Here is a 12,230-nt window from a genome sequence, read left to right on the forward strand (position 1 = left end):
ATAACAGTAAAAAAATACACAAGTGTTGTATATTGGAACTGCTGATATAACTTGCAGGTTAAGCTGCACTTGGCAAAAGATAAATAGTTTGATTACTTACCACACCTAAAAGAAACCAAAAGTAACATTTGTTAGTGATCTTTTTGTTCCATTCATTACAAAATGTGCTTGATACTACAGATCCAACTTACAATATGTCAATGAGACGGCTTGGATCTTTGTACTACATACCAAAAATGTTGTCTGTATTATTTAACAAAATGCATTAAAATTTTATTCTATAACAGTACAAAATACAAGGTGTTTTGATTAAAAGGAGAATTTTGATTTCCTTAATTGAAGTATTTCCATCGATAATGGCGCTTATAACCTGCAAGCTTTATCAATTGTGCTATATGTGTCTAGCAATGTTGTAGAACAAAAACCAGAGAATTTTTAATGCTTTAAAGTGTGGTACAAAAATCGAACTGTGCTCATTATCAAGCATAGTTTAACCCTAGCATTTCTAACCATGGTGGGTGGGGTGGTTTATGCTCACCTTTTGTAAATATTGTCATCTAATCATGTACTTCGTGTTTTAAAATTCTGAACGACATTTTTATTGCATTCAGCCAACGCTTCTACTATATTTTTTAATTATTTTAACTTTTTAAGTTAACTTGATCAAAAACTGAAGATTAAGTGTAGTAGTAGATTCGACTTTTCAAGATAAATGTCATATTCGCTTTTCAGGCTCTGTACCCAACATAGACATACTCTATAAAGTAACTTATTAATAAAAATCAAAAACAACAAAGAAAATTTGCATTTTCCTTTTTTCGGCAGTGGTCATAAAGATCGCCCCACTGGTAGCACACGTTGCTGAAAATAAGTTAGTTGCACATGTAAGTTCTAACACGGTAATAAAAGATATTTCCTGGCTGTGGACCCTATATACATATCATAAAAATCTTTAAGAAGTACGTTGCTGGTTAAAGTGAAAAACAGTTAACGAAATTCGCATTTCTCTTATGATTTCTTTGTGGTGATCATGTCATGGAAAAGGTATCATCACTGCTAGGGTTAGCCTGCACGTTATATCAGTGGTACCAATATGCAAGACTTTGTGTTTTGTTACAATTACTGTAGCACAAAGTCTTTGAGAAAAAAAAGTTCAAATCTGTGTGAAATCTTATGGGACTGCTAAGGTCATCAGTCCCTTACACACTACTTAACCTAAATTATCCTAAGGATAAACACACACACCCCATGCCCGAGGGAGGACTCGAACTTCTGCCGGGACCAGCCGCACAGAAAGTCTGAGAGTCCACAATTGTTTTGAAAGCATCAAGTACAAGTTAAACAAAAGTTGTACGCTTCCAGTAGGTGACATCTGTTTCATAGAAGAATCATAGCCGGCCGTTGGTGGCCGAGCGGTTCTAGGCGCTTCAGTCTGGAATCGCGCGACCGCTATGGTCGCAGGTTCGAATCCTGGCTCGGGCATGGATGTTTGTGATGTCCTTAGGTTAGGTAGGTTTAAGTAGTTGTAAGTTCTAGGGGACTGATGACGTGAGATGTTAAGTCCCGTAGTGCTCAGAGCCATTTTTTTGAAGAATCGTACCGACATTTTAGACCAACATTGCCTGTATGGTTACGTATTTTTGCAAAGTTTTCGACTTACAAATACTGTAGGTCACACCCCTTACGTATTTCTGATGCACATTTTATAGATGAAAATGCCATGTGGTACTTGAGAAGCACCATTTTTTTCACACAGTTATAGAACAGTGAAATTGGTATCACACAGCACACACAATGCGTACAGGTCAGGTGTAGTCAGCTTGCCACCTAGCGACAGAACGGACGAAACTCAATTTTAGAAGACGGTTTATCATCTGATGAGAAATAAGAGCCATTCTATTCCGCCATGGATGTGCGCATGTGCAGTAGAGGAAATGCAGCATTTCGAACGGGCTTTCTGCTTGTTATTCTTTCCACCTATGGCCAACACACGAGACATCATGAATTCTTGGGTACTCTTTTGGATATTGCACGAAGTATTCTACACGTTTTCCAATGAGTACTTTTTCATAAACACAGTAACTTTTTATTATGGAATTTGGCTAAGAAGAGACCGCTTAGGACCTAAGACACATGTACAAGTTTTTTCTTCCTAACTTCCCAAAACATCTGCATACGCTGGATGACGGCCTGTTTCTGTTCATGTGACATCACGCTCCTAGGCTTTGAATTTCGTTGTTGGACAAGAAATTTGGCAGTATTGATCAGTAGCCTGAAACGTCCCCTGTCCTTCATGTCTCTTGAAGCCATCCCGTGATGTTTTCTTTTTTTAAAAAAAATACAAATGTGTGTGAAATCTTATGGGACTTAGTTAAGGTCATCAGTCCCTAAGCTTACACACTACTTAACCTAAATTCTCCTAAGGACAAACACACACACCCATGCCCGAGGGAGGACTCGAACCTCCGCCGGGACCAGCCGCACAGTCCATGACTGACGGCCGAAGACCGCTCGGCTAATCCCGCGCGGCTGATGTTTCTTTTAATTTGGAAGTGAAATTAAAAATTTCCTTCGTTAGCCTATTGTCTTCCATTTTGTAAATATAACAGTAAAACTTTTATCTCCTTTTTCTTATTGAGCCTGTGAAGATTTCTATGTTTCTATGTAGATCTCCGTTTCTCCTCTTCGTCCAGTAGTTATCTTTGTTCATTTGTGGTCCTAAAATTTTTAGGAATATTTTCCTTATTTCCTTTTCCGCTTCTTCTTGTTCAACGCTTTTATTCAGATCCGTAAACTGCTTGTGGTTTAATTAATATTACATTGTGTTTAGTTTTTGCCTGGAAAGATACTGATCTTCTGTTATACCGATTTTGGGTGAGTTTGTAAGCTAATTCCATTTCCTTCGATCTTTCTTTATTTGTGGTATTTTCTAACAGAACAAATGAAAATTAAATTTTCTGTATTTTCATTGGGAAACGCCGTATATCTAATGTCAATTTCTTATAGTGGAAATGGAATGGAACAAAGAATGTACAAGTGTGCTTGCTGGGGCACACAGCAAGGAAAGGTGTCTATATGATACTTTAGGCGCGCTAAACCATAATAACGTACGTCAACAAATGCTTAATTCTGAGGTTATAAAATGGTTCAAATGGCTCTGAGCACTATGGGACTTAGCATCTGTGGTCATCAGTCCCCTAGAACTTAGAACTACTTAAGCCTAACTAACCTACACCGGCCGGCTCTGAGGTTATATTTTTTAAAGAAATGTACATATAATTTTACTTTCCATATATGTATCACGTTAATTGGTGAAAGTATCTCTCATGTTTGATTTGACTGCATTTTTATATTATTTCAGTATGGTAGGAAGGACGGCTAGTCAGGACTGTGAAAACCGTTTTGCATCTTTGCAGTTGCACTGTTGTGACGAACCGAAAAAAGATAAGAAAAAATGAGAGGAGTGGAACAAGTACCATAGAAGTGCATAAGCCTCAGTCAATGCCGCGTTACATGCGCGAATCTCATCATGTTCGAGAGCAGATTTTCGAAACTATACATTCTGACGCGGTGCCTGAATACCTGTGGATCTTGGGACTTCAGCCCCTTTGTTAACTAGCGGTATATGTCTCTGCCTTCACCTCTTATTCCCAGCCATGTTATAACCCATTTCCTAGGTGTAGCATTACGTCATTGCTCTGCGCTTCTCCTAACGACTACTGTGGCCACTGTCACGTCAACTGCTGCTCTGTGTCCAAAATGCTGCTAAACGTAAACCTAGATAGTGATCTGTTTGCACCAGCCTGACATAAACCTAACGCACAGTCCATAACACTGCACAGGGTGTCCATAAAGCCGGGGTACAAAGGGAATTCTAGTAAATAATAACGAAGCACATTTTAATCACTTTAATGTTGATAAATAATATTTGCAACATGATTTCCGTGCTTTTCGATGCATAATTTCATGCGTTTTGCAAGATTTAGGCGAACTCAATGTATTCGGTCTCAACTGCCGTCGATTTTAGTGCACTGACTGGTAATGCGTTCTGACAGATGGTTTACATTTATAATTTTCATCAAGTAAACAACCTTTCTCAGCATATCAATGAAAAAGAAATGAAGGAGATAAACGTTTGGCGAACGAGGGGACGACTCTACATGAACTCTTTTTCCAACCCAGTAAGGAAAATTGTCATTCAACTTACCTCTAACAGTTGCAGCGAAATGGCCACGCCCCATCCTGTTGAAACCAGTCCGGAATCCTCTCACCCAAACGCTCAATCGGAGACATCAATTTGCCTCTCAGCATCATCAGGTAAGTATCATCCGTTACGTGTTCATCAAAGAAGAAATGTCCTAGCACATGAGCTTTACACAAACCAGTCCACCCTATTACCTTTTGGCAGCCCTGCTGTTTGGATGGACTCATCCAATGTGGATTGCCTTGAGACCAGCATCGAAGGTTTCCTCTGTTCATATTGACAGAAAACACAGCTTCATCATTGAACAACATACAGTCTTTAGTAAAACTGATATTTTCATCCAAATTATCCGCAAAACGTTCACACATTCGCATACATCTATCAGGGTCTCTTCGTTTAAGTGACGCAATATCTGTAAGTTGCATAGATGAAACCTCTGCTATGTCACGATTTTGTGGATGGTTGACTTCGGAACATCCAACTCTGTGGATGTCCGACGAAGCGATTTCTTTGGGCTAGCATAAACCTTGGCCAAGACAGCCTCTTTCGTTTCGTCTGAAGTATTTCGTCTGTCGGAATGGGTTTTGCCCAACGCACTGCCTGTTCCTTTAAACTTTGTGATTAATTTCTTGACGGTAGTAATAGAAATAATTTGACGATGTGGGTGTCGAAGGTTAAATTCTTCCGCAGTTTTGCGATACGGCGATCTTTCTCGTCCACTTATGAGTACCAACTCCATTTATTCTTCTTTAGGCAGAGCCATCATTCAAATTGGAAAAACAAATTTTATTAGAATTTTAGAACATATATTATTATTATTTATTTATTTATTAACATTTATAAATATTTAGGGAATACGAAATACTTATCAGATTTTAATAGAATTCCCTCTCTACCCAGACTTTGTGGACATGTTGTATGGTCATAATCTAATATGATTCTAGCAGCAGAAGATAACAATAACTGCTTGATATATACGAACTTTCAGAACATGGGTAAATAACAGTTTCACAAGAATATCAACTTTAACACTCAATGAAATAACAAGCCTGCAGCTCTGCTTATGTTCCCATGGGTCCTGGTGCAGTTATAGTTTAGGTGTCTCCTAGGAGTAGAGATATTTCTACGCTATGGGTGTATCGTGTAATAGGGCTATTGAGAAAGTTAGCAGTTCCAGACTTGTACCCTTTGGGCGAGTGGCTCTGGGGCTACACTGTGACTGGATGTTTAATTTAAATTCATGCTAAAATACAGGAATGTGATTGGCTGTTTTGTTTTAGTGGCCATTAAAGTACTGGGATATGATGATTTTTAATAATCCCGTTGATCAGGCTTTGAAGACATCGACTGGCCGCCGTGTCGTTCTCTGCTTTGCAGTTTCCTGTAATATGAGGGGCATGTAGCCAGTACGCCTCTCTTCACACCGTGGAGTCGCTACTTCTCGTTCAAATAGCCCCTTATTGAACTTTACGAGATTGTGCACTCCATCTATCAGTCCTCCCGCCGAGGAAAAATTATCGAACCCAGGTCCTCTACAAGAATTATCTATGCTAACCTGTTAGCTACGGTAGCTATTGTATTTTATTGGCTGGTGCAGTACTGGGTTGTGATTGGGAGAGAGAATTATGGTATGTTGAGTTAGAAGCTTTCTGACTGGCTTACGAGTTAGATCCACTATAGTAGATTGGCATGATTACGTCATACAAAGGGGCTTGGCACAGTAGGTGCCTGTGGTCTCCATCTGACATAGTCTGAGGAATGGCAGTGAGTGTATTTGCCCCAGAAGCCGTGTTGCCCTCCTACTCTAGTCAAAAGTAAATTTTCCTGTTTGTCTTCTGAAATTTTAGCACTTACTTTTTAGTGAGGGTTCATCCAAATGGCGCCTAACCCACTGATCCCTGTAACATAGCGGCAGGTTGTACTCATCACGAAATCCAGCAAAAAAGAGGGAGGCGTTTCCAGTTATGTTCATTAGGTGTCGTTGCTTATAAAGATTAAGAGCGGACAGCAGAGCGAGCTTTCGTACACACACGGAGGCTCCGACTCACACTGAGGATATTATCCACCACGAACTTCTTTTTTGTCGTCTTCTGGCTGGATTGATACAGCCCGCCACGAATACCTCACCTATGCCAACATTTTTATCTCAGAGTAACAATTACAATCCACGTCCTTAATTATTTGCTTGATGAATTCCAATATGCGTCTTACTCTACAGCTACTTATGCAGCTCCCTCTAGTACAATGGAAGTTACTCCCTGATGTCTTAACAAATGTTCTATGATATTGCCGCTTCTTCTTGTCACTGTTTTCCATATATTCCTCTCCTCGCCGAGTCTGCGGAGAACTTCCTCATTCCTTACCTTAACAACCCACCCAGATTTCAACTTTCGTCTGGGTATCACAACATCTCAAATTCTTCGATTATTGCGTTCCACGATTCACTGCTATACAATGCCGTGCTCCCAACGTACTTCCTTAGAAATTTTTTCCTCAAATTAAAATTTCCTATGTTTGATACTAGTAGACTCCTCTTGGCCAGGAATGCCCTTTTTGCCAGTGCTGGTCCGTTTTTTGCATCCTCATTGCTCCTTTGCTGCCTAGGTGGCAGATTTCCTTAACCTCATGTACTTTGTGTTCTGCAATTCTGATGTTAAATTTCTCGCTGTTCTCATTTCAGCTTCTGGTTATTACTTTCGACATTCTTCGATTTACTTTCAATCCATATTGTGTACTCATTAGATTCCGCCACACACCGTCAGGTGGCTTGCGGGGTATGGATGTAGATGTAGACTGTTCAATCTATTAAACAGATCCTGCAATTCTTCATCACTTTCACTGAGAATAGAAATGTCATCAGTGAGTTTTATCATTGTTACTCTTTGGATTTTAATCCCACTCTGGGAACTATATTTTACCTTCATCACTGATTCTTTGATGTACAGACTGAACGGCTCTGGAGAAAGACTACATCCCTGTCTTACACTCTTTTTAAACCGAATTTGTCATTCTTGATCTTCCAATCTTATTGCTCCCTTTGATTCTTGTACATATCGTATATTACCCGTCTTTCCCTACAGCTTACCTCTATCTTTCTCAGAATATCAAACATCTTGCACCATTTTACATTGTTGAACTCTTTTTCCAGATCGACAAAGCCTGTAAAAGTGTATTGATTTTCCTTTAGTCTTGTTTCCATTATCAACCACAACGTCAGAATTGCCTCTCTTGTGCCTTTATCTTTTCTACAGCCAAACTGATCGCCGTCCAATTGAGCATCGCTTTTCTTTCCCATTCTTCTGTACGTTATACTTCTGAGCAACTTGAGAGCAAGAGCTGTTAAGCTGATTGTCCGATAATTCTCACACGTGTTGGATCTTGCAATCTTTGGAATTGTGTGGATGCAGTTTTCCTGAAAATCTGATGGTATATCACCAGTCTCACACATTCTGCATACCAACGTAAAAGCTGTTTGTAATATTGGGTCACTTATCTTTTTCCTGTTCACTCCTCTTTCTTCTTCTACCGCGTCATCAGGAAAGCCCTCTGCCTCATAGAGATGTTCCATGGACTTTTTCCACCGATCTACTCTCTGCAGTTCGTTTAAAAAAAGGCCCATTACTCATAACGTTGCAACCCTTGCTTTTAATTTCACCGAAGGTTGTTTTGACTTTTCTGTATGATGAGTCAGTCCTCCTGACAATCATTTCTTTCTTTTCATTATTGCCATTTCCCCATCAATTCCCTCGCAAGTCCCATTTCTTTCACTCCTAGGGGACTTGAACTTCCGTATTTCTAAATTCCCTCAATAGTCTTGTACTTCCTTCTTTAGTCGATCAACTGAGGTATTTCTCCTGTTACGCGTGCTTTCTTCGCATTAACCTTCTTTGTACCTATGTTTTCTTTCCAAGTTGTGTGATTATCCTTTTTAGAGATGTGTTTTCCTCTTCAACTGAACAGCCTAATGAACTGTTCATTATCCCAGTATCTACAGCCACAGAGAACTTCAAGCGTATCTCCTCCTTCCTTAGTACTTCCGTATCCCACTTCTTCGTCTATTAATCCTTCCTGACTAATCTCTTAAACTTCAGCCTACCCTTCATCACTACTAAATTGCGATCTGAGTCAATATCTGCTCCTGGATACGCTTTGTAATCCAGTATCTGATTGCGGAATTTGTGTCTGATCATGATGTAATATAATTGAAATCTTCCCCTATATCCCGGTCTTTTCCAGAATCTCTTCTGAATCTTGAACGACTAGTATTGCGTGAATTTCATTGCACAACTCAGTCTTTTTCCTCTCTCCTAGAACCAAGACCATACTGTTCTGCATTTCTCTTTTCTAGTCCTTTGGCTACAACTGCATTCCAGTCCCCAATGGCTATTAGATTTTCATCTCCCTTTACGCACTGAATTACCCTCTGTAACATCATTGATTGAGGGTCAACCTGCGATAGCTATCGCACAACTTGCGTACGGGCCGCTAGACGCCGGCGCGAACGCTAAGAGTGCATTGCGATCACGTGCGCGGGTGTTGCGTACGGGCCGCGAGGTGTCGCCACGAGCGCAACCGTATACTAGTGGCGACGGAGTTCGGCCAGCTCTTATTTTGTTGACATCTCGTTTTCGCCTATTCTCTTATTTGCTTAGTTGCTTAGCTTTTGTTTGTTTATGGCTCATGTTATTGTGCTCTCTTTCAGCCATTCTGATTGTTTTGATATACTCCCAATTGAGAAGTGCTCATTTTGGCATTTCACTTCTGCATATTTCTCATTTTGCTAATAATATGCTCCTTAGCTTTTTACAGTTGAATTGATTAACATAGTCTCATGTACTGTTTGTTCATTTCAGCCTGTTCATATTTTGATGTTCTTTAAATACTGTAATAATTATCGGAAGCATTTCTTCCCTTAAACTTGTGTAAAGTACTCTCGATGTAGGATGTGTTCTGTGACACAGGTGTAAGGTTTTGAATATAAATTATATACGAAACTGTGCTTTAAAAGGAATTTATTTTTTCAGTTTGTACTACATCAGACGACAATTTTGTGATATGAGGGAGAAAATCGAGGGCGAACCCATGGAAATAGTCTTAAGTGAGCCCCTTTAAAAATAAAAATTTGTGTGACACTGAAAGACGTGACACTGTAGGCACCGAAAATTTATATATATATAAAATTATTCGTCACACTGGAGGCACCGAAAATTTATATATATAAAACTATACGTCACACCGCTAAATAACCTCATATACTTTCTCTATTTCTTCATCTTCAGATTGCGATGTCAGTACCTATACCTGAAGTATCGTTGTTGGTGTTGGCTTTCTGTTGATTCTGATGAGAGCAACCCCATAACAGAACTGTTCACAGTAACTCACATTCTGCCCCACCTTCCTTTTCAGTACAAATCCCACTCCTGTTATATAATTTTCTGCTGTTTGTATTACGCTATACTCGTTTGACCAGAAATACTTGTGTTCTTTCCATTTCACTTCACCGACACTATCTACAACTAGACTGAGCCTTTGCATTTCCCTTTTCTAATTTTCTAGCTTGTCTATTACGTTCAAACTTCTGACATTCCACTGCGCGACTCGTAGGGCGCTACCCTATCGTTGGTTATTCAATATTATTCCCATGGTCACCTCCCCTCTGACATTACCCTCCGGGAGATCTGACTAGGGGACTAGTCCGGAGTCTGTTGCCAATGGACAGATCATTACGACACTTTTTCTAATTCTTCCGCCCTTAGGAGCAGTTTGCGACCCGAAAGGCAAGAGAGTGCGCTGAATCTCTGTCCGCTCCTCCACCCTCTTTGTGAATGCCGTTGACAGAACGAGGGTGACTTCTTATGCCTTAAGTGTTCGGTAATCATGATTATGAGTCTCGAAATAAAGCACATCTGTAGTGGAGAACGTGATGTAAATGTCAGTATCGATATTGAAGTTATTTATAACGATGTAGGTTTCTACACTCCTGGAAATGGAAAAAAGAACACATTGACACCGGTGTGTCAGACCCACCATACTTGCTCCGGACACTGCGAGAGGGCTGTACAAGCAATGATCACACGCACGGCACAGCGGACACACCAGGAACCGCGGTGTTGGCCGTCGAATGGCGCTAGCTGCGCAGCATTTGTGCACCGCCGCCGTCAGTGTCAGCCAGTTTGCCGTGGCATACGGAGCTCCATCGCAGTCTTTAACACTGGTAGCATGCCGCGACAGCGTGGACGTGAACCGTATGTGCAGTTGACGGACTTTGAGCGAGGGCGTATAGTGGGCATGCGGGAGGCCGGGTGGACGTACCGCCGAATTGCTCAACACGTGGGGCGTTAGGTCTCCACAGTACATCGATGTTGTCGCCAGTGGTCGGCGGAAGGTGCACGTGCCCGTCGACCTGGGACCGGACCGCAGCGACGCACGGATGCACGCCAAGACCGTAGGATCCTACGCAGTGCCGTAGGGGACCGCACCGCCACTTCCCAGCAAATTAGGGACACTGTTGCTCCTGGGGTACCGGCGAGGACCATTCGAAACCGTCTCCATGAAGCTGGGCTACGGTCCCGCTCACGCCCCAACATCGTGCAGCCCGCCTCCAGTGGTGTCGCGACAGGCGTGAATGGAGAGACGAATGGAGACGTGTCGTCTTCAGCGATGAGAGTCGCTTCTGCCTTGGTGCCAATGATGGTCGTATGCGTGTTTGGCGCCGTGCAGGTGAGCGCCACAATCAGGACTGCATACGACCGAGGCACACAGGGCCAACACCCGGCATCACGGTGTGGGGAGCGATCTCCTACACTGGCCGTACACCACTGGTGATCGTTGAGGGGACACTGAATAGTGCACGGTACATCCAAACCGTCATCGAACCCATCGTTCTACCATTCCTAGACCGGCAAGGGAACTTGCTGTTCCAACAGGACAACGCACGTCCGCATGTATCCCGTGCCACCCAACGTGCTCTAGAAGGTGTAAGTCAACTACCCTGGCCAGCAAGATCTCCGGATCTGTCCCCCATTGAGCATGTTTGGGACTGGATGAAGCGTCGTCTCACGCGGTCTGCACGTCCAGCACGAACGCTGGTCCAACTGAGGCGCCAGGTGGAAATGGCATGGTAAGCCGTTCCACAGGACTACATCCAGCATCTGTACGATCGTCTCCATGGGAGAATAGCAGCCTGCATTGCTGCGAAAGGTGGATATACGCTGTACTAGTGCCGACATTGTGCATGCTCTGTTGCCTGTTTCTATGTGCCTGTGGTTCTGTCAGTGTGATCATGTGATGTATCTGACCGCAGGAATGTGTCAATAAAGTTTCCCCTTCCTGGGACAATGAATTCACGGTGTTCTTATTTCAATTTCCAGGAGTGTATATGAAAAAGCTGAACAGCTATTCAGTAACATCGAAAAAAAATTTGAAGTGCTGGAATGGTTGTCAGTTTGCTTCTTCAGTAACACTTCACGAAACTCTATTACCTATTATCCTATTGAAGCGGAACTGTTAGTTCCACTCTATTTACTATGTTCACACGGTCATAACATTGTGTCATTGGACGGTATATGAAGGATATTCTTTTTTTGTATTGACGTACTACGCCTTTTGAGCAGCAAAACGGACTCATTTATTTTTATTTTATACGTCACACTCCATTTCGATTCTCGTCTATTAAAATGCATTAGGGTGGGAATAAGGTGAAAACTTGTAAGCTTAGGGCTAACCATAGAAGGCGAGAGCAGAATGAGGATGTGAGCAGAGTCAGCAAAGGAGAGTTAGCGCCACAGATAAACTGGTTTTGAGAGGTTGGTCACTGCCAATGGGTCCGAACGAGGAACCGTTGTCCCTCCGACATCGCCGTACTGCAGTCATTTGGCTGGATGCAGATGTGTGCAGACGTCCCGTCAGGCTACACACGTAAAGGTGAAAAGGAAGGTATTGGAATGTGCTGGTTTCTTATAGAAAACGTTAATGATAATTTGACTTTCAGCACCGACATAGTCAGAGAAATCTCGAGAAATGTGTT

Source organism: Schistocerca piceifrons, chromosome 1, assembly GCF_021461385.2.
Source record: "Schistocerca piceifrons isolate TAMUIC-IGC-003096 chromosome 1, iqSchPice1.1, whole genome shotgun sequence".
Taxonomy (NCBI): Eukaryota; Metazoa; Arthropoda; class Insecta; order Orthoptera; family Acrididae; genus Schistocerca; species Schistocerca piceifrons.